This window comes from Orcinus orca, chromosome X, assembly GCF_937001465.1.
Source record: "Orcinus orca chromosome X, mOrcOrc1.1, whole genome shotgun sequence".
Classification (NCBI taxonomy): domain Eukaryota; kingdom Metazoa; phylum Chordata; class Mammalia; order Artiodactyla; family Delphinidae; genus Orcinus; species Orcinus orca.
Window position 1 is genome coordinate 71,699,440 of NC_064580.1, and position 23,342 is coordinate 71,722,781.

At 35.9% G+C, this 23,342-nt stretch overlaps 1 pseudogene across 1 annotated transcript in view; it reads right to left on the reverse strand.

The window, feature by feature from the left end:
* LOC117196291 (NADH-ubiquinone oxidoreductase chain 5-like) overlaps window positions 1-20,659 on the reverse strand; it is a 508,848-nt pseudogene extending 488,189 nt beyond the window's left edge. The window contains exons 1-2 of the transcript XR_007474734.1: window positions 20,647-20,659; window positions 19,948-19,982 (exon numbers count right to left, since the gene is read on the reverse strand). The product of XR_007474734.1 is annotated as an NADH-ubiquinone oxidoreductase chain 5-like (transcript). The remainder of the gene's footprint in view (window positions 1-19,947; window positions 19,983-20,646) is intronic.
* Between the last annotated feature and the right edge of the window lie 2,683 nt (window positions 20,660-23,342).

Here is a 23,342-nt window from a genome sequence, read left to right on the forward strand (position 1 = left end):
CAACCAGTACAACCAACAAGGGATTAATCTCCAAAATATACAAACAGATCATGCAGCTCAATATCAAAACAAACCACCCAATAAAAAAATGGGCAGGTGATCTAAATAGACATTTCTCCAAAGACATACAGATGGCCAAAAAGCACATGGAAAGATGCTCAACATCACTAATTATCAGAGAAATGCAAATCAAAACTACAATCAGGTATCACCTCACACCAGTCTGAATGGCCATCAAAAAGTCTACAACAATAAATGCTGAAGAGGGTGTGGAGAAAAGGGAATCCTCCTACACTGTTGGCAGGAATGTAAATTTGTACAGCCAGTATTGAGAACAGTATGGAGGTTCCTTAAAAACTAAAAATAGAGCTACCATATGATCCTGAAATCCCCTTCCTGGGCATATATCTGGAGAAAACCGTAATTCTAAAGGATACATGCACCCTGATATTCATTGCAGCACTATTTAGCCAGGACATGGAAGCAACCTAAGTGTCATCAACAGAAGAATGGGTAAAGAAGATGTGGTACATATACACAATGGAATATTACTCAGCCATAAAATGAATTAAATTATGTGATTTGCAGCAACATGGATGGACCTAGAGATTATCATATTAAGTGAAGTAAGTCAGACAGAGAAAGACAAATATTATATGGTGTCACTTATATGTGGAATGTAATTTAAAAAATGATACAAGTGAACATTTTTCCAAAACAGAAAACAGACTTACAAATTTCAAAAAAGAGAAAGGTAGGGAGAAGGGATGATTAGGAAGTTGGGATTAACATATACACACTACTATATATAAAATAGATAATCAACAAGGACCTACTGTATAGAACAGTGAACTATACTAAATACTCTGTAATAACTTATATTGGGAAAGAATCTGAGAAAGAGTAGATATATGTATAACTAAATCACTTTGCTGTACATCTGAAACTAACACAATTTTGTAAATCAACTATACTCCAATGTAAAATAAAAACAATTTAAAAGAGGTTTATAAGTATTGCTTAACTTTTCACACAACCAGCCCTTGGTTTTGTTGGTCTTTTCAATTGCTTTTTCTTTTAAATCTCTATTTATTTTCTCTCTGATCTTTTGTAATCCTTCCTTCTGCTGACTTTGGGCTTTGGTTTTTCTTCTTTTTCTATTCTCTTAAGTGGTAGGTTATATAGTTTATTTGAGGTTTTTTGTTGTTGTTGTTGTTGTTGTTTCTTGAAGAAGGCCTGAAGCACCATGAAATTCCCTTTTAGAAATGTTTTGCTGTATCCCATAGATTTAGGAAAGTTTTGTTCCCACTTTCATCTGTCTCCAGGTATTTTATGATTTCCTACTTGATTTCATTGTTGATCCATTTTTTTTTAGCAGCAGTCTGTTTATTCAACATGTGTTTGTTTTTTTCCTGTTTTTATTTTTTTCTTTAGTTGATTTCTAGTTTCATACCATTGTAATTGGAAAAAATCCTTGATATAATTTCTGTTCTCTTAAATTTGTTGAGGCTTCTTTTTTGACCTAGTATGTGATCTATCCTGGAGAATGTTAACTGTGAGCTTGAAAAGAATGTGCATTCTACTGTTTTATTTGTATTGTCCTGTAGGTATCAATTAAGTCCAACTAGTCTATAGTTTCATTCAAGACTACAGTTGCTTTATTGATTTTCTATCTGATGATCTTTCCACTGATGTCAGTGGAGTGTTAAAGTCTCTTACTCTTGTCTTACTGTCAATTTCTCCTTTTATGCTGTTAATTTTTAAAAATGTATTTAGTTGCTCCTGTACTGGGTGTGTATATGTTAACAAGTGTAATATCCTCTTCTTGTATTGATCCTTTTGGCATTATATAATACCCTGCTTTGTCTTTAATTATAGCCTTTGCTTTAAAGTCTATTTTTTTTCTGACGAGTATTCCTACTTCTGCTTTCTTGTCATATTTGTTTGCATGAAATATCTTTCTTCTATCCTCCTACATTCAGTCAGTGTGTGTCTTCACCACTGAAGAGAGTGTCTTGTAGGCAGCCTGTTTAAAGGTCTCTCTCTCTTTTTAATCCAATAAGTTACCATATGTATTTTGATATGAGCTTTTAGTTCATTGACATTTAAGGCAAGTATTTAAGGTAAGTATTTATAAGTATGTAGTTATTGCCATTTTATTACCTGTTTTCCAGTTGTTTGAGTAGTTATTCTCTGTTCATTTCTTATTCTTTTTCTTCCTTCCATTTGGTTTGATGATTTTCTTCCATAATATGCTTGGATTCATTTCTTTTTGCTTTTTATATATCTAATGTATGGTTGTTTTTGTTGTTTTTTTATGTGTGGTTACCATGGGGTTTATATATGTTGACCTATAGTTATATCTACTTGATTTAAACTGATAGTCATTTACATTAAAACACATTCTATGGAAACCACATTTTTATACCTCTCCCTCACATTTTGTGTTTTTGATGTCATATTTTACATCTTCATACTTATCTCTTTACTGTTTATTATAATTATAGTTGCTCTTACAATTTTGTTATTCTTTAATTTACGTACTGGCTTAATTAAGTGATCTTCCATCCTAAGTATTTGCCTTTCTTATTGGAATTCTCCCTTTTCTATAGATCTTACTTCTTTTCCATTTAGAGAAGAGCCTTCAATATTTTTTTTTTTTTTGGTACGTGGGCCTCTCACTGTTGTGGCCTCTCCCATTGCAGAGCACAGGCTCTGGACGTGCAGGCTCAGCGGCCATGGCTCACGGGCCCAGCCGCTCCACAGCATGTGGGATCTTCCCGGACTGGGGCACGAACCCATGTCCCCTGCATTGGCAGGTGGACTCTCAACCACTGCGCCACCAGGGAAGCCCAAGCCTTCAACATTTTATGAGGTAGGTTTAGTATTGATGAATTCTTTTAGATTTTGCTTGTCTGAGAAGTTCTTTACTCTCCTTGTATTATAAATGATAATCTTGCTGTATAGAGTATCCGTGTTTGTAATTTTTTTCCCTTTTAGCAGTCTAATTGTATCACACCACTCCCTTCTGTCATGTAATGTTTCTGCGGAAAAATCTGTTGGTAGCCTTATGGGAATGCCCTTGTATATGATTCTTTGATTTTTCTCTTGCTGCCTTTAGAATTCTCTTTAACTTTTTCCATTTTATTTATGATATGTCTTGGTGTGGGTCTATTTGGGTTAATTTTGTGGGGGACCCTATGTGTTTCCAGTACCTGGATCTGTTTCCTTCTTCAGGTTTAGGAAGTTTTCATCCATAATTTCTTCAAATACATTTGCAATCCCCTTCTCTTTCTTCTCCTTCTGAGAATTTTATATTGCAAATGACGGCACATGTTATCTTACCCCAGAGACCTTGTATGCTGTCTTAATCTTATTTTTTTTCATTTGTCTTTCTCTCTTCTGTTCTGATTGTGTGATTTCCACTATCCTATTTTCCAGATCAAGTATGTGTTCTTCAATATCATTTAGTCTGCTATTCATTGCTTCCAGAATGCTTTTAATATCAGATATTGAAGTATATATTTTGATTTGGTCTTTATCCTTCCCCACTACTTGCTAAAATGATCTGTGCTTAGATAACTTTTCTTTCATAATTAAGTTAACATTTTTTAATCAATGTTTTGAATTCTCTGTCAGATATATTGCTTAATTCTGTTTTATTATGTAATTTTCAGGTGTTTCCTCTTGCTCTTTCAATTGACAGTATTTCCTCTGCCTACTTATTTTACTTAACTTTCTCTGTCTCTCTGAATTTAGGTGAAATAGTTGCCTAGTATGATTTTGAAGGGGTGTTCTTAAGTGTGAATACCCCTATGTAAACTGTATGCCCTATGCATTTGGTGAGAGAGCTGGTTTTAATGTAATCACCAATCATGGCTTTCCTCAGGTTATGCTGGCAGCTGTCACCTTGGTAAGGTATGTGGCTGGTGATGGAGCCTGCACATGGTGTTAAAAGGGACTTCCTTTCTGCTTGGTGGCAGTTATCATCCTTTCATGGGTAGGGTCTGCTCCCAAGTTGCTGGAGTGGAAGCACTGAGGGTCAGGCTTGAGCTGGCTCTATTCTCTATAAATGTGTGCTTTTCTTCTTCTCCCTGTGCTGTGACGTTTTCCCCAAAGGAGTGGAGTGCTGAAGCAAGTGAGACATATATGCTTACAGAGGTCTGATGCCCTGCCTGTGTAGGTGTCTGTGGCTCTGCTCAGATACTGCCTAAATTTATGTCCTTTCCCATGTTGTGTCTATGCCAGATCCAGTGAAATGCTGTGACATGGGATGGGTGGGGCCAGCATATTCCTTTGGCTGTGGCTGTTGAGTGCAGTGAAGCAGTTGTGGGAATTCTGGTGGCCAGGATGCTATCAGAAGTCTGGTCTGCTTCTGGGGCACTGTTTGAATAAGCACCAAAAAATGGCTGCTTCTGTCCCACCTGAGCTGAGCCCTGGGCCCCTGGGTTACCACTTCATCCCTAGATCAAGTGTTTTCCATGCCCTGACCACCCTAAATCTGGTGCTAATCTGTGGCATGTAGTGAGTAGCCAGGGACATTCACTCAGCTAGGACTGGGGAGTGTGGCAAGGCAGAGCCTCTAAGGCAGACCACTTTTTGCCCTGTCTGGGGTCAAGCTAGCACCAAGCTGGACTCCCCAGGAGTGGATCCAAGGCTTCTCCAGACATTCTATCTGTTCTAGGTATCTTCCAAGCAGCCAATGGTGCTTGCCTCCTACATGTAGGATCCCAGGTCTGAGATATCCAGTCTGTGGCTCAACCTGGTTGCAATCTCCAGGGCAAATGTTTACCTGTGTGACCTCTTTCTTCTTCATAGGCATCTCCCAGGGACACTGGTACTGACCTGATGCCTTTCTTCTTGTCCTACCCAAATACATGCGTACCTTTCTTACAGTTTTGGCTGTAAATGAGTCCTTCTGCCAGTTGCCAGTTAGTTTTCCATGAGAATTATTCCACATGACAATAAAATTTGATGTGTTTGTTAGTGGCAGGAGGTGAGCTTCACATTCTCTTACTCTGCCATCAAGAACTCCACTTGATGAAATTCTGATGCATGATAAAACATGGATTTACTTTAAACACATTATGTTAGGTGAAATAAGCTAGATATAAAGGGACAAATATGTATGATTTCATAGACTTGATGTACCTAGGAGAGGTAAATTTATCAAGCAAGAAAGTAGAATATAGAGTACTAGGGACTATATGAAAGGGGGATGGGGAGTTACTATTTAATAGGTACAGAGTTTCAATTGGAAGTAATGAAAATTTTCTGGAGAAATAGCAGTGGTGGTTGCACTACGATGCAAATGTAATTAATGTCACTGAATTGTACATTTAAAATGATTAAAATGATAAATTATATATTATCTACATTTTACCAAAATACAAAATAAAAGAAATATAGAAAAAATATTTTGCAATGTTTTGGGATTTTCTACTTTTATTTTTGGTAAGGTTATGGCCCTTGACTTCAAGGAGCTTACAGTAGAGTTGTGAAGAGAGGACATTTATAAAATTCATTATACTAGGGCTTCCCTGGTGGTGCAGTGGTTGAGAGTCTGCCTGCCGATGCAGGGGACACAGGTTCGTGCCCCGGTCCGGGAAGATCCCACATGCCGTGGAGCAGCTGGGCACATGAGCCATGGCCGCTGAGCCTGCGCATCCAGAGTCTGTGCTCTGCAATGGAGAGGCCACAACTGTGTGAGGCCCACATACCACACACACACAAAAAATCATTGTACTAAATATGAGACTGAGAAGTGCCAAAATAGGGGTAATGAACATACAGCTGTGTGAATTGAGAGGAAGGAGATATTACTGCTGTTTGAAAAATTCAGGGAATACTTTGTAAAGAAATCACATTTTTGGTGGGCCTTGTAGGACAGGTAGAGTAAAACATTTTAAAATTAGACTGGTGGAGGGAGTCAAGTACAGAAAAAATTATTTATAGCATTTTCTTAAAAAGCTAGAAAACCATGGTGCTGTAAACATATTATATTTTTCTGAAAACAATCATTAGTTCCATTTGATTAGCTCTTTAGAGATAAGTACGTGTGAAAATGTCACAGATGAAATATATTTAAATGTTTTCATTTTTTAGACAATCAAAATTGAATAAGAGGGGAGACATTCAAGATAGCAGAAGGGTAAGACTTGGAGATCATAATGCTCTCCACAAATACATCAGAAATACATAAAAAACATGGAACAATGCCTACAGAACACCTACAGAATGCTGGCAGAAGAACTCAGACTTCCCAAAAGTCAAGAAACTCCTCACGTAACTGGGTAGGGCAAAAGAAAAAATAAATCACAGAAACAAAATAATAGGGACAGGACATGAACCTCTGGGAGGGAGCTGTGAAGGAGGAAAAGTTTCCACATACTAGGAAACCCCTTCACTGGAGAAGATGGGCGGAGGGGAAGCATTGGAGCCATGAAGGAGAGGGCAGCAATAGGGGTGCAGAGGGCAAAGCGGAATGATTCCCACACAGAGGATTGGTGCCAACCAGTACTCACCAGTCTGAGAGGCTTGTCTAGTCACATGCTAGGGTGGGTGGGGGCTGGGACCTCCGACTCCAGCTTCAAAGGTCAGATCCCAGGGAGAGGACTGGGGTTGGCTGTGTGAACACAGTCTGAAGGGAGCTAGTGCACCAGAACTAGCTAAGGGGTAGTCCTGGTAAAAGTCCGAAACTTCCTAAGAGGAAAGAGACCATTGTTGTGGGGTGTGCAAAAGAGGGAATTCAGAGCACTGCCTAAACGAGCTGTAGAGACTGGCGCAAGCCACGACTATCAGCACAGACACCAGAGATGGGCATGAAACACTAAGGCTGCTGCTGCAGAGACCAAAAAGCCTGTGTGCAAGCACAGGTTACTATCCACAGCTTCCCTCCAAAGAGCATGTGAGGCTCACAACTGCCAGGGTGCCCTCATCCAGGAACAACTGCCCCAGGAGAACACATGGCATGGCTCAGGCTGTAGCAAAGTCATACTGGCCTCAGCCACCACAGGCTTGCCCCGCATTCTGTACCCCGCCATCCCTCCAGCCAGAATAAGCCAGAGCCCCCATCAGCTGCTATTTTAACCCCATCCTGTCTGAGCGAAGAACAGATTCCCTCAGGTGACCTACATGCAGAAGTGGAGCCAAATCAAATGCTGAACCCCAGGAACTGTGTGAACAAAGAGCAAGGGAAATTTCTCCCAGCAGCCTCAGGAGCAACAGATTAAAACTGCACAATCAGCTTGATATACTTTGAATCTCTGGAATACATGAATAGACAGTGAATCATCCCAAAATTGAGGCAGTGGACATTGGGAGCAACTGTAGACTTGGGGTTTGCTTTCTGTATCAAATATGTTTCTGGCTTTATGATTATCTCAGTTTAGTATTTAGAGCTTATTATCATTGATAGATTTCTTTATTGATTTGAGTGTTCCATTCCTTTTTTTATATATATATACATATAGTTTTTTTCTTTTTCTCTTTTTGTGAGTGTGTATGTGTATGCTTCCATGTGTGACTTTGTATAGTTTTGCTTTTACCATTTATCCTAAGTTTCTCTGTGTAAGCTGTTTTTTTCTCTTTTTTTATGACATTTTAAAGTTTATATTTAAAAACTCTTTTAATTTAATTATTTTTTTCTTTCTTTTTTCTCCTTTTTTTTCTGAGGCACATGGCTTACAGGGCCTTGGTGCTCTGGCCAGGTGTCAGCCCTGTGCCACTGAGGTGGGAGAGCTGAGTTCAGGATATTGGTCCACCAGAGACCTCCCTGCTCCACATAATATCAAATGGCGAAAGCTGTCCCAGAGATCTCCATCTTAACGCTAAGAACCAGCTCCACTCAATGACCAGCAAGGCACAGTGTTGGACATCCTAGGCAAAAAAACTAACAAGACAGGAACACAATGACACCATCAGCAGAGAGGCTGCCTAAAATAATAATAAGGTCACAGGAACCCCAAAACACACCACTGGACCTGTTCTTCCACACCAGAAAGAAAAGATCCAGGCTCATCCACCAGAACACAGGCACTAGTCACTTCGACCAGGAAGACTACACAACCCACTGAGCTAACCTTAGCCAATGGAGGCAGACTCCAAAAACAACAGGAACTACGAACATGCAGCCTGCGAAAAGGAGACACCAAACAAAATAAGTAAAGCAAACTGAGAAGAAAGAGAAACACACAGCAGATGAAGGAGCAAAGTAAAACCCAACAGACCAAACAAAAGAAAAGGAAATAGGCAGTCTACCTGAAAAAGAATTCAAAGTAATGACAGTAAAGATGATCCAAAATCTTGGAAATAGAGTGGAGAAAATACAAGAGACGTTTAACAAGGACCTAGCAGAAAGAAAGACCAAACAAACAATGATGAACAACACAGTAAATGAAATTGCAAATTATCTAGAAGGAATCCATAGCAGAATAACTGAGTCAGAAGACCAGATAAGTGACCTGGAAGATAAAAGAGTAAAAAACCACTGCAGAGCAGAATAAAGAAAAGAGAATGGGGCTTCCCTGGTGGCGCAGTGGTTGAGAATCTGCCTGCTAATGTAGATGACACGGGTTCGAGCTCTGGTCTGGGAGGATTCCACATGCCATGGAGCAACTAGGCCCGTGAGCCACAAGTACTGAGCCTGCGTGTCTGGAGCCTGTGCTCTGCAACCAGAGAGGCCGTGATAGTGAGAGGCCCACGCACCGCGATGAAGAGTGGCCCCCGCTTGCCACAAATAGAGAAAGCCCTCGCAGAGAAATGAAGATCCAACACAGCAAAAGTAAATTAATTAAAAAAAAAGAAAACAGAATGAAAACAATTGAGGACAGTCTCAGAGACCACAGGGATAACATTAAATGCAACAACATTCGAATTATAGGCCTCCCAGAAGTAGAAGAGAAAAAGAAAAGGACTAAGAAAATATTTAAAGAGATTAAACTTGAAAACTTCCCTAACATGGGAAAGGAAATAGTCAGTCAATTCCAGGAAGTGCAGCAAGTCCCATACAGGATAAATCCAAGGAGAAACATGCCAAAACATATATTAATCAAACTATCAAGAATTAAATACAAAGAAAAATTATTAAAACCAGAAGTGATAAACAACAAATAATATACAAGGCAATCCCTAAAAGGGTAACAGCTGATCTTTCAGCAGAAACTCTGCAAGACAGAAGGGAGTGGCAGGAAATAGTTAAAGTGATGAGAGGTAAAATCCTACACCAAAGATTACTCTACCAAACAAAAATCTCATTCAGATTTGAAGGAGAAATTAAAACCATTAAAGAAAAGCAAAAGCTGACGGAATTCAACACCACTAAAACAGATTTACAGCAAATGCTAAAGGAACTTCTCTAGGCAGGAAATACAAGAGAAGGAAAAGACCTACAATAACAAATGCAAAACAATTAAGAAAATGATAATAGGAACATACATATTGATAATTACCTTAAATAAATGAATTAAATGTTCCAAACAAAAGATGTAGACTGGCTGAATGGATACAAAAACAAGACCTGTATATATGCTGTCTACAAGAGACCCACTTTAGACTTAGGGACACATACAGACTGAAAGAGAGTGGATTGAAAACGATATACCATGCAAATAGAAGTGAAAAGCAAGCTGGAGTAGCAATTCTAATATGCAACAAAATAGATTTTAAAATAAAGAGACACAAAAGGACACTACATAATGATCAAGGGATCAAAGCAAGGAGAAGATATAACAAATGTAAATATTTATGTACCCAACATAGGAGCACCTCAATACATAAGGCAAATGCTATGAGCCATGAAAGAGGATATTGATAGAAACACAATCATAGTAGGGGAATTCAACACCACACTTTCACCAATGGACAGATCATCCAAAATGAAAATAAATAAGGAAATGCAAGTTTTAAATGATACATTAAACAAGATGGACTTAATTGATATTTATTGGACATCCCATTCAAAAACAACAGAATACCCTTTCTTCTCAAGTGCTCATGAAACATTCTGCATGATAGATTATAACTTGGGTCAAAAATCAAGCCTTGATAAATTTAAGAAAATTCACATCATATCAAGTATCTTTTCTAATCACAATGCAATGAGATTAGGTATCAATTAGAGGAAAACAATCTGTAAAAAATACAAACACATGGTAGCTAAACAATATACTACTAAATAACCAAGAGATCACTGAAGAAATCAAAGAGGAAATAAAAAGATAACTATAAACAAATAACAATGAAAACTTGATGACCCATATTTTATGGGATGCAGCAAAAGCAGTTCTAAGAGAGATGTTTATAGCAATAACATCATACCTCAAGAAACAAGAAACAGGTCAAATAAACAATCTAACCTAACACCTAAAGCAATTAAAGAAGAAGAACAACAACAACAAAAAAACCAAAGTTGGCAGAAAGAAAGAAATCATAAAGATCAGATCAGAAATAAATGAAAAATAAATGAAGGAAACAATAGCAAAGATCAACAAAATTAAAAGCTCCTTCTTTGAGAAGATAAACAAAATTGATAAACAATTACCTAGACTCATCAAGAAAAAAAAGGGAGAAGACTCAAATCAATAGAATTAGAAATGAAAAAGGAGAAGTAACAACTGCCCCTGCAGAAATACAAAAGATCATGAGAGATTACTACAAGAAAATATATGCCAATAAAACGGACAACCTGGAAGAAATGGATAAATTCTTAGAAAAACACAACCTTCCATGACTGAACCAAGAAGAAATGAAATAGAAAATATAAACAGACCAAACACAAGCACTGAAATTGAGACTGTGATTAAAAATCTTGCAACAAACAAAAGCCCAGGAACATATGGCTTCACAGGTGAATTCTATCAAATATTTAGAGAAGAGTTAATGTGTATCATTCTCAAACTCTTCCAGAGAATAGCAGAGGGAGGAACACTCCCAAACTGATTCTACGAGGGCACCATCACCCTGATACCAAAACCAGACAAACATGTCACAAAGAAAGGAAACTACAGGCTAACATCACTGATGAACATAGATGCAAATATCCTCAAGAAAATACTAGCAAACAGAATCCAACTGCACATTAAAATGATCATACACCATGATCAAGTGGAGTTTATACCAAGAATGCAATGATTTTTTAATATACACAAATCAATCTATGTGATCAACCACATTAACAAATTGAAGGAGAAAAAACATATGATCAACTAAAAAGAACAGGAAAAGCTTTCAACAAAATTCAACACCCATTATTTATGATAAAAACCTGCCAAAAAGTAAGCATACAGGGAACTTATGTCAGCATAATAAAGGCCATATATGACAAACCCACAGCCAACCTCGTTCTCAATGGTGAAAAACAGAAACCACTTCCTGTAAGATCAGGAACAAGAAAAAGTAGTCCACTCTCACCACTATTATTAAACATAGTTTTGGAAGTTTTAACCACAGCATCAGAGAAGAAAAAGAAATAAATGGAATCCAGATCAGAAAAGAAGAAGTAAAGCTGGCACTGTTTGCAGATGACATGATACTATACATAGAGAATCCTAAAGATGCTACCAGAAAACTACCAGAGCTAATCAATAAAATTGGTAACGTAGCAGGATACAAAATTAATGCATGGAAATCTCTTGCATTCCTATACACTAATGATGAAAAATCTGAAAGAGAAATTAAGGAAACACTCCCATTTACCATTGCAACAAAAAGAATAAAATACCTGGGAATAAACCTACCAAAGGAGACAAAAGACCTGTATGTAGAAAACTATGACATTGATGAGAGAAAGTAAAGATGATACATATAGATGGAAAGATACACCGTGTTCTTGGATTGGAAGAATCAACATTGTGAAAATGACTATACTACCCAAAGAAATCGACAGATTCAATGTAATCCCTATCAAACTACCAATATCATTTTTCACAAAAGTAGAACAAAACATTTCACAATTTTTATGGAAACATATAAGGCCCCTAATAGCCAAAGTCATCTTAAGAAAGAAAAACAGAGCTTGAGGAATCAGCTTCCCAGATTTTAGACTATATTACAAAGCTACAGTAATCAAGAAAGTATGGTACTGGCACAAAAAGAGGAATATAGATCAATGGAACAGGATGGAAAGTCCAGAGATAAACCCACACACATATGGTCACCTTGGTTTTGATAAAGGAGGCAAGAATATGCTATGTAGATAAGACAGCCTCTTCAATAAATTGTGCTAGGATAACTGGACAGCTACATGTAAAAGAAACAAATTAGAGTACTCCCTAACACCATACACATAAGTAAACTCAAAATGGATTAAAGACCTAAATGTAAGTCCAGACACTATAAAACTCTTAGAGGGAAAAATAGGCAGAACACTGTATGGCATAAATCACAGCAAGATCCTTTTTTGACAAACCTCCTAGAGAAAAGGGTGTAAAAACAAAAATAAATAAATGGGATCTAAGGAAAGTTAAAAGTTTTGCACAGCAAAGGAAAACATAAACAAGATGAAAAGACAATCCTAAGAATGGGAGAAAATATTTGCAAATGAAGCAGCTGACAAAGGATTAATCTCCAAAATTTACAAGCTACTCATGCAGCTCAATATCAAAAAAACAAACAACCGAATACAAGGCAGAAGGCCTAAATAGACATTTGTCCAAAGAAGATATACAGATTGCCAACAAACACATGAAATGATGCTCAACATCGCTAATCATTAGAGAAATGCAAATCAAAAGTACAATGAGGTATCACCTCACACCAGTCAGAATGGCCATCATCAAAATGTCTAAAAGCAATAAATGCTGGCAAGGGAGTGGAGAAAAGTGAACCCTCTTGCACTGTTGGTGAGAATGTAAATTGATACAGCAACTATGGAGTTGGAGGTTCCTTATAAAACTAAAAATAGAACTACCATATGACCCAGCAATCCCACTACTGGGCATATACTGTGAGAAAACCATAATTCAAAGGGTCATGTATCACAATATTCCTTGAAGCTCTATTTCCAATAGCCAGGATATGGAAACTATTTAAGTGTCCATTGACAGATGAATGGATAAAAAAATGTGGCACATATATACAATGGAATATTACTGAGCCATAAAAAGTAACGAAATTGAGTTATTTGTAGTGAGGTGGATGGACCTACCGTCTGTCATACAGAGTGAAGTAAGTCAGAAAGAGTACAGCAAATACTGTATGCTAACACATATATATGGAATCTAAAATAAAAGATTCTGAGGAACCTAGGGGCAGGACAGGGATAAAGACGCAGATGTAGAGAATGGACGTGAGCACATGGGGAGTGGAAGGTTAAGCTGGGACATAGTGAGAGAGTGGCATGGACATATATACACTACCAAATATAAAATAGATAGCGAGTGGGAAGCAGCCGCATAGCACAGGGAGATCAGCTTCGTGCTTTGTGACCACCTAGAGGGGTGAGATAGGGAGGGTGGGAGGGAGACAAAAGAGAGAGGAGGTATGGGGATATATGTATATGTAGAGTTGACTCACTTTGTTATAAAGCAGAAACTATCACACCATTGTAAAGCAATTATATCTGAATAAAGATGTTAAAAATAATTGAATGAAAGTACATTACTAGGCTATGTTTCTAGAAACTAATTCCTAAAAATTAATCTCTACCAATTTTAACCAGATGTGAAATATAATACTTTTTTTTTCTTTCAGTGTCTGAAGGAAACATAAACATACTGACGCATGATAATTGTCTTAAGGAGAAAAGCTTTTGCCATTGTTTGACTCTCTGGCTGAACTGTCTAATTTTTTAAGAAACAATTTTTACTTCGAAGAATACCTAACAAAGAGTCTATGATTATTCAGCTGTGGGCATTTGGCAGATATATTCTGAAAAAGTAACAGTGAACCTTTCACTTCAAAGGGAAACAGTGATATTTTTAGCCATTGTTAAAATTTAAGCTCTCAAGATATGGTAGAATTTTGGAAAACTTGTACACGTCACCATGTACATGATAGCTTCCCTGACTTACAATCTTTTCTGATGAGATCAGTAGTGATATTAATAAATGTTTTTTATATTATATAGTGATATTTATCACATTTGGGTATTCTGCCTAATTCCATGAACAATTACCTTTTTCAAATGACCGATGTGTGATGTGCAAAATCATACATGTGCAAAAAATTCATCCCAAGTGCAAGATGGAGAAATGAAATTTAATATAACATTATAAAATACGTTGAGAATTTCAAATTCTGAATTATAATCTTTAAGAAAATACTAATGTCCAGTTTGCTGTAATATCAAAAAAAATATCTAGCTATCTAAAAACACTGTTCAAGCAACACTCCCTTTTCCATATATATCTGCATAAACCCAGATTTTCTTCACATTCTTTGATTAAAGAAATATCTCAAAGTACTGAATGCAGAATTTGATAGAAGAATCCAGCTGTCGTCTGGTAAGTTATTATTCTCACTACTTTTGTTGTAGAAATAATAGTTATTTTTCATAATATACTCTCTATATAAACATATAATGGGTTTAATATTGTTATGATTTTTAATGAATTAATATATTTTAAAACTTTCAATTTAATTTCTAATATGGATGTTATTGGTAGGTATAACCCATATAGTCCAAAGCTCTTTCTGGGTCCTTCTCAGATCAAGAAATATATGAACTGTTGGTTTAGATTATCTTAATTACATTTGGGAATTCATAGATTACCATTTCAAATTTTTCTGCACCATGGTATGAATTTTCTTAACTTCTAATTAGCAATGAACATTGGAAAGGTCTCTTGTTTACTGCTAACTTAAAACAGCACAATATGCTGTAGATTGTAACCTAAGGCATTTTAAGCAAAGTATACTGATTTGCAGATTGGAAGATTGTGAAAGACAGGCTGTGGTATATCATCTTATTTGTGTTACTAAACAGAGAGCTAAGTAGTAAAAATTAGAACCAAGGCCAATAAATCATAGCTAAAGAGAGTTTTGTGTGTATTATGTTGTTCATTTTTCCTGCTGTAATTTTAACCAATATTATTATTGTTATTATTTAAATCAAACAGACACAAATATTCAATGTTATAAAAAGCAATGAGACAGGTAATGCATTTTAAATATCTTGCTGAAATATTGAAAATGATTGGTCCTTTGTTTCTTCTATTTTCATTTACTACAGCATATTCAAAGGAAAGTGTTATGTACCAGAAATGTTTATATTATTAAAGAGAAGATTAAAAACAAGAAGTTTCCAAAGCCAGGAAAAGGATAACAATTTTTTTCATATGAAAAAGTTTAACATAACTCTTCGCTTAGATCTAAAAGAAAAAATACAATCAAGCATTTCCAATAAGGAAAAAGAAATCATGTCCAAAGTCATATTAATAACCACACAGGCCAGTGAAACAGTATGCCATACAGAAGTTAGTCAAATACAGTTTCAGTTTTTGGGATCTGCCAACTTACAACTCTCTGAGATGACAGAAAAATAAAATTGCTGAAAGCACAACATATATAAGGCAATTTTTAAAGTCAGTACCTGAACTGATACCAAGCTGTAGTGTGGTGCTGAGTCAGTCATTTTCCTAAATTTAGTAAAATTCACAACACACACACACACACACACACACAGAGGCATAGTTAAATCCATTATGGCTTATTATATAGATAGATGATTTTGATTCACTGGGAATATGCTCTATTTCTGCCTCACTTTTGCTGTGTAAACATAACCCAGAGGTAATTTTTTTTTTTTTTGCTAAATACAAAACTTTCTGTTTGAGCTATCCTACTAGATTAGGGTCACCTAAAAGTTTCCTAAAAGAATGTTTCTGTGAATCCAGTGAAAGTCCTCAATAAAAGAGGAGTAATAGTTATGTCTGACTTGGGCATAATTATCAGCAGTAGTACTATATATATTGATAATATTTCAATTAAAATATATTTAGTGAATTATATTTTTTTAATTATTAATGTGATGTATGTTTGATAGTGAGAGGAAGGGGACAGATACTAATGATAATACTAATAATAACAAACACTTTTTTGAGCATGTATTATATGTCATGTATAATGCTATGTATCTAGGAAATAAACCTTTCAGTTGGTAATGATCCAATATTTACAGACCAAGAAATAGTGTCTTAGTGATGTTATATACTTGTTTGCTCAAAATTATACAGCTGGAAATGAAGACAGCTGTCACATCTAGGACTATTAGACTCTAGTGTAATACTGTCTACTAAAACTACCTGTGATGATGAAACTGTTATCTATCCATGTCTAATATGGTAACCACTAGCCACGTGTGGTTATTATGCACTTGAAATGTGGCTAGTGCAACTAAGGAATAACATTTTATTTAATTTAAATTTAACATCTTTATTGGAGTATAATTGCTTTACAATGGTGTGTTAGTTTCTGCTTTATAACAAAGTGAATCAGTTATACATATACATATGTTCCCATATCTCTTGCGTCCAAATGTATCTTGTAGCTACTGAATTAGATATTAAGTGTAGATATTAAGACTATTATCCTTAACCACTAAGCCCTACCCTCTTTTGAGAATTTTGTATGGGAAAAGCATTGAGCTAGGTAGTCTACCTTTTAGACTTTAAAATTTCTCACAGTATAAATAAAAATATTTAAGGTTAAGATTAATTTTTGATTTGATTTAGAGAAAACCACACTTATTAGACTTGCTGTGTTGGGAAATGTGGAACAGTTAAACAGTCATACTTCATAATTGAGTTTTAATTAAAGGAATAGAGAACTGAGCTGTGTGATAGTCAGCAAAGCCAGTCAGACATCTTCTGGAAGTGCATGATAAATTTGAGCAGGCTAGTACAATGGAGGCAAGGGACAGAGGGGAAATAGAAAAGTGCTCAAAGGTAAATGAATGTATTCCCATGGGTTATGCACACCATATAGAAATAATAACAATTGAGAGCACGTGAAGTTGTGGGTTTTAAAGGCCAGCGTAGAGAAAAGAAGTGCAAAAGGTAATCAAGCAATTAGAAAGTGCATCCATAGGTTACAATACATCAAATTGAGAGACCAATGCCAATGATAGTTTAATGAAGTTTAAGAGGGCACTAAGAGTGATTTTAAACACAAAGGTAAGGAATGAAAAGATAGTTCACAGGAGGCTGAGATTAAATAATAGCTTTTCAGGGCCTGAGTATCCACATCAAGTAGTAGAGGAAGAAGAATGATTCAAGAGACTAGGGGGAAAATGGAATTGGTTTATTTTTCAATATTAAAAGAAGAAAAGAAGGTGAAGAAGGAGGAGAGAAAATCCATGATCATTCCTTACTCAAATAGAAAGACAACATTTTTTGTGTGTGTGTTATTATCTCATTTATTTTCTTTTATACAACCGTCAATATATTTTTTTTAAACATCTTTGTTGGAGTATAATTGCTTTACAATGGTGCGTCAGTTTCTGCTCCACAACAAAGCGAATCAGCTACACACACACACATCCCCACATCATTGTATGCGTATACTACATTTTGTTTATCCATTCATCCATCAATGTACATTTGAGTTGTTTCCACCTTTTGGTTATTATGAATAATATTGTCATGAACATTAGGGTACACATATTTGTTCAAGTCCCTGTTTTCAATTCCTTTGTATATAAACCTAGGAGTGGAATTGCTAGGTCATATAGTAGTTCTGTTTAAACTACTGAGAAAGTGTCAAACTGTTTTCCACAATGGCTGTACTATTTTAGATTCCCACCAGCAAAACACAAGAGCTCCAATTACTGCACATCCATGCCAAAAATATGTTCCAATTTATTGATTATATCCATCGTAGTAGGTGTGAATTGTTATCTTATTGTGGTTTTGATTTGCACTTCCCTCATAACTAATGATATTGAGCACATTTTCATGCATTTAATAGCTATTTGTGTATCTTCTTCGGACAAATGCCTATTGAAATATTTTGCCCATTTTTAATTAAATTGTTTTGTTGTTGTTGAGTTGTAGGACTTATTTATACATTCTGGATATTAATCCCTTTCAGATATATAATTTGCAAATTTTTTCCCATTCTGTAGGTTACCTTTTCATTCTGTTGATTGTGTCCCCAGATGAACAAAAGTATAATTTCAATGAAGTCTAATTTATCTATTTTTTCTTGTTTCCTATACTTTTGATGTCATATCCAAAAAAATATTGTCAAATCCAATGTTATGAAAATTTTCCCTATGTTTTCTTCTAAGAGTTTTATTGTTTTAGCTCTTATGTTTAGGCCATTGATCCATTATGAGTTGATTCTTATATATGATATAAGATAAGGGTCCAATTTTATTCTTAAGCATTAGATATTCAGTTTCCCAGCACCATGTTTTACAAAAATTTTCCTTTTCCCATTGAATGGTCTTGGTACCCTTCTTGAAAATCAATTGACCATATATGTGAAAGTTTATTTCTGGGCTCTCTATTTTAGTTATGAGTCCTGTAGGGGGATATGAGTACATTTAAAAGAGCCTCTACCCTTAAGGAACTTATAATTTCATTTGATGGTTAAAACTTATTTGCATATAAATATTTCAATATAGCATAAATGAAGGAGCATAGAAAATGGGAGCCACAGTGAACTAAAGGAGGAAATTTTGACAAGGATGATAAGAAATTGGAAGAGAAGGCCAGGATTAACTGCACCATTACAAATACAAAGAAGTAGCCAAGGCTGAGTAAAGGAGAGAAGGCTGCTCAGGAAGATGGAGAATGAGAATTAGAGCAAGAAGATTCATAGCAGCTTTTTGTTATGGGAAATAAGGAGCTAGTCTCTGTAGTCAACTAAGAGTGAATAGTATGTTCTATTTCAGTCAAGGTATATAGAGGGTTAAAGAAAACTCACGCTTTTGGTCCCTGCAAATGAGTAACCTACATTCTTCCAATCTACAAACTGCTTCATTTTTTTGGTTTGCATAGATATATCTTTTTGTAAGGCCTCCATTAGGAATTACCAATCCTTTTCATAATGATCTCCCTAGATGCCCACTTCCTACAGGTGAAGGTATTTCAGAGCTTTTTACAGTTCTCCCTGTAGCCACTAATGGAAGAAAGACATTTCTTGGAGCTTGGTACTTTGAATGGTCTATCTTTGTCGGATTTGGTTTATAAGAGTTGTGAAGGAGAAAATGTCAATGGTTTCAAGTGTTCAAAATAAATAAATCATATACATGGATAAAAGTTTCTTAATATTCCAAAAATATCTTTACTGAGAGGATATTTTGCTTCTCTAACCTGCAGATTTGATCAAAGACATTTTAAACTTTATTGTTGATGTTAGGTCTTGCCACAGAAACCTTTTCATTTTAATTATTCCCATAGTGTCTAATGATGGGACTTTAACAGAAAGTAAACATAGTAATGCTTACCGACATATAAACTTTGGGTGATTTCTTGGGGCTCATACTAATTTTGGGAGAAATCATTACCTTTTGTTAATTCTCTGATACTCTAATTTGGAGACAAATGACATATTGAATTACAGCATAAAGAGAAATGTAACATCTTAACCAGTAAAACTATTTGGAAATGTTTATCAATGTCTTCTATTTCCAGTCTTAACTATTTCAATAAGACATTTAGCTTTATGTTAACCTTATAAAAAAGAGAATAGCCATATTTCCTTTGACTTCAAAAATCAGTTAAGGGGTGATGGAATAGGTTAGAAAACTTTTACAAAAATAAACTGGAACAACATTAGGCACATCTTATGAAAACCATAGCCAATAAACGAGCCAATTTTTAGAATTTTTTCCTACCAAGTGGGAGCAAAAGACCACAATACTTTTAAGAGCTTATTTTCAATAAATAAAAAAATTAGATGTCAGAGGTGTCAGTGAATCAGTTGACTATATAAACAACCCAGATATAAAAGCATATTTTTTGAGTGATAATCATGAGGGTGCTAAAACTTAAAGAAACCAACTTTGAAAAAGCAAATGAGTTTTACATTGACATTGTCTATTTAAAGTCCAGTTGAACCCCCACAGGAATTCACCTTTTAGTGAGTTTTTACGTTTGAAGGGAATGGCAGGTGTGAAAAGTCCCTGCCCCTCTAATGTAGGCAATAAAGAACCACAGCTGCTGGAGTGGCCAGTCTCAGCCACAGAAGTCTATTTCTCTGTTTCTTGCCAACACACTCATTGTCTGAATGGCAATGACCCAGCAATAGGGGTTAATCGACGTCAAAGCCAGGTGTTCTGTTCACAAATATACATGATGCAAGGTGAGTTTTTTTTTTTAACTTTTTATTTTATGCTGGAGTATAGTTGATTAAAAATGTTGTGTTAGTTTCAGGTGTACAGCAAAGTGACAGTTATACATATACATGTGTCTATTATTTTTCAAATTATTTTCCCATTTAGGTTGTTACATTATATTGAGCAGAGTTCCCTGTGCTGTACAGTAGGTCCTTTTTAGTTATTCATTTTAAATAAAGCAGTGTGTATGATGCAAGGTTTTGAGTGTCTCCAACACAATACTTGGTGAAAATATATGGAAACATTTAATCCCCATCATAGAGCAAGAGTTAGGAATATTAGAAGTGGGGTCTAAAATGGGGGTGTGTTCCATAAAAATAATTTTATGACCAGAGGAGTAGGGATTTTATCTTCATTAATTATACAAAGAGGCACCATTTTCCTGCAAAGCCTCAATTTCTTTTGCAGGAAAAGAACATTTAAAGGGTGGTGGTGGGCTTCCCTGGTGGCGCAGTGATTGAGAGTCCGACTGCCGATGCAGGGGACATGGGTTCGTGCCCCGGTCCGGGAAGATCCCACATTCCGCGGAGCGGCTAGGCCCGTGAGCCATGGCCGCTGATCCTGCGCGTCCGGAGCCTGTGCTCTGCAACGGGAGACGCCACAACAGTGAGAGGCCTGCGTACCACAAAAAGAGAAAAATAATAAAAAAAATAAAGGGTGGTGGTCTGATCCATCTCTCTCACATTTTAGACCTATAATAGCAGCCTCCAAGCTTTGCCTTACTGGAACCAGCAACCACAGAGACTATTGGGTGTGTGAGAATTGCTATATATAGCTCATGTCATTTATGTGTATTTTGTTTGTCAATTTCTTTCAACTAGCGGATGGACAGTTGCCTTTTGCCAAAATAACCAAGCATAATGTTTTCTCTGCCTATCACATGATGGGGCGACACAAAAACATTATTTCCTTCTTTTTTTGGTGTTGTTTTCTGCTAAGGTCAATACAGAAAAATAAATAAGTAAAATGGAGAGTGATAGTGTCCCATAAGGGAAGAAACCAAGTAACTTGAGCCCCTGATTTTCTTCCAGATTCCGTAACCACTGTTGCTACCTAAGATTGCCCCTGGCTCCCTGGCCAGCAGGGCTAGAGACCTGAGGTGTCAAGTCAGAGGAATGTATTTATAGTCCTACTAACTGGTTCACCTGAGACTGATCTGAAGGGCTCCTTTTTAGAATAGAGCCAGGAAGACACTAGGAAAGGCCAAGTTTTATGGGCTGAATGTGTGTTTCTCCTAAATAAAATTCATACAATGAAATACTAATTCCAATGTAACGATATTAAAGGGTGAGACATTCGGAAGGTGATTAAGTCATAAAGGTGAAGCCCTCATGAATAGAATTATTACCCTTATAAAAGAGACCAGAGAGCTCTCTTGCCACTTCTGCCATGTGAGGACACAGCAAGAAGATGGCTTTCTATGAATCAGGACAAGGGCATTCACCAGACACTGACTCTGCCAGCACTTTGATCTTGGACTTCTCAGCCTCCAAAACTATAAGAAATTAATCTTTGTTGTTTAAGCCACCCAGTCTATGGTATTTTTATTACAGCAGCCTGAAAGGAACAGCACACCAAGTGAAAAGCATGAAGAGGCCTTTAGCAGGCTATGAAGAGAACAGCAGCAGATGTCATAGCTTTGGTGGCAGGTTTCACCTATATATGTTAGAATGAGGGATGCGTAGGACAAACTTTACCCCTCTGACTCAGAAACTGCCAGAAAATAGGTGACCATTGTATTGCAGTAACAATTGTTTATTGTTTAAACATGGTTCTCTCCTCCTTTTATTATTTTCCACACCATTCCCAGGCTTCTGACCCCAGAGAGACAGATGCTTTTTCTTTTTAGGAGAGTGAAATAAGGGAGTATAGGAAACTCAGGGTTTTTTTAAATCTTTAATAATGTTATAGGTCCTACTTGAAAAATGGGTTTTATCTTCCAAGGCTTCTAGTCAGGGCTAGTCTCATATAAGCAGCTACATAAAAGTTCTGAATGGTGAAAGATCAGAAAGACTCTCTAGCCTCAAAATACAGGCTTAAACTGTATCAGAGATATGTAATGACACTCTAGAGATTATTTATTTCACTGATTATTTCATAGGATTGTCATTTTCTTTCTGCTAAATAGACACATTGAAAACAACAACAACAAACAACGATATACCGTCACAAGTTTTATGCCAAAAAAATCAACGCCAAAATAGCAGGAAAGGGAAACACTCAATATAAATCAGTAAATTAAATGTAAGTATAAAACAGGAAAAATCCCACTGCATGATCTTTATTTTTCTCATTTACCTTTCACTTTCTTATAAGACTAGTAAAAACTTAATCACAGATCAACACTGGTCCATGGAAAAATGTATTTCTCATTTCTCTCTCTCTCATAATATATATATATGTGTTTGCATGTAGACATGTACATATATATGCTTATATTTGTACTTATATATACATATATATCTATATATGCATATAAAATGGAAATATTTCCCGTAATTTACAAATACATATGTGAGTTAGTATAAATGATCTAGACTTCTTACTGATGAATCATTTGTTTATGCAATCATGGCCTGGAATTGAAACAATGTCTTCTAATATTCTAAATATGAATGAAAGAGTAGATAATAGTTGGAGTAAAATAGAGTGATATATATTAGAAATGAAGCAAGATGCACTATAAAAACCTCTTTTCTCTGTCCCTTGTTGTTGTGCTGGGCTTGACTGGGCTGAAGCACTTGCAGAATTTAGGATATTTATATTTTGATTTTAAAACGAATCATATTTAGTATAGAAATTTTGCAAAATGTAGAAAAGCCTAAAATGGGAAAAAGGGCTCAAAATTCTACCACCCTGAGATGACCACTTAACAGTTTTGGTATACTTCTATTTTCTTCAAATCTATTTAACATAGTATTATACATACTGTGCATACTATATTAGTTCTTATTTTTATCAGTTTTTATTTTTTAAATATAAACATGTATATGTTTAATTAATAAAATCATTAACATTATATTAACTTATTTATAGATTATTTATATATTAAAAATAAAAA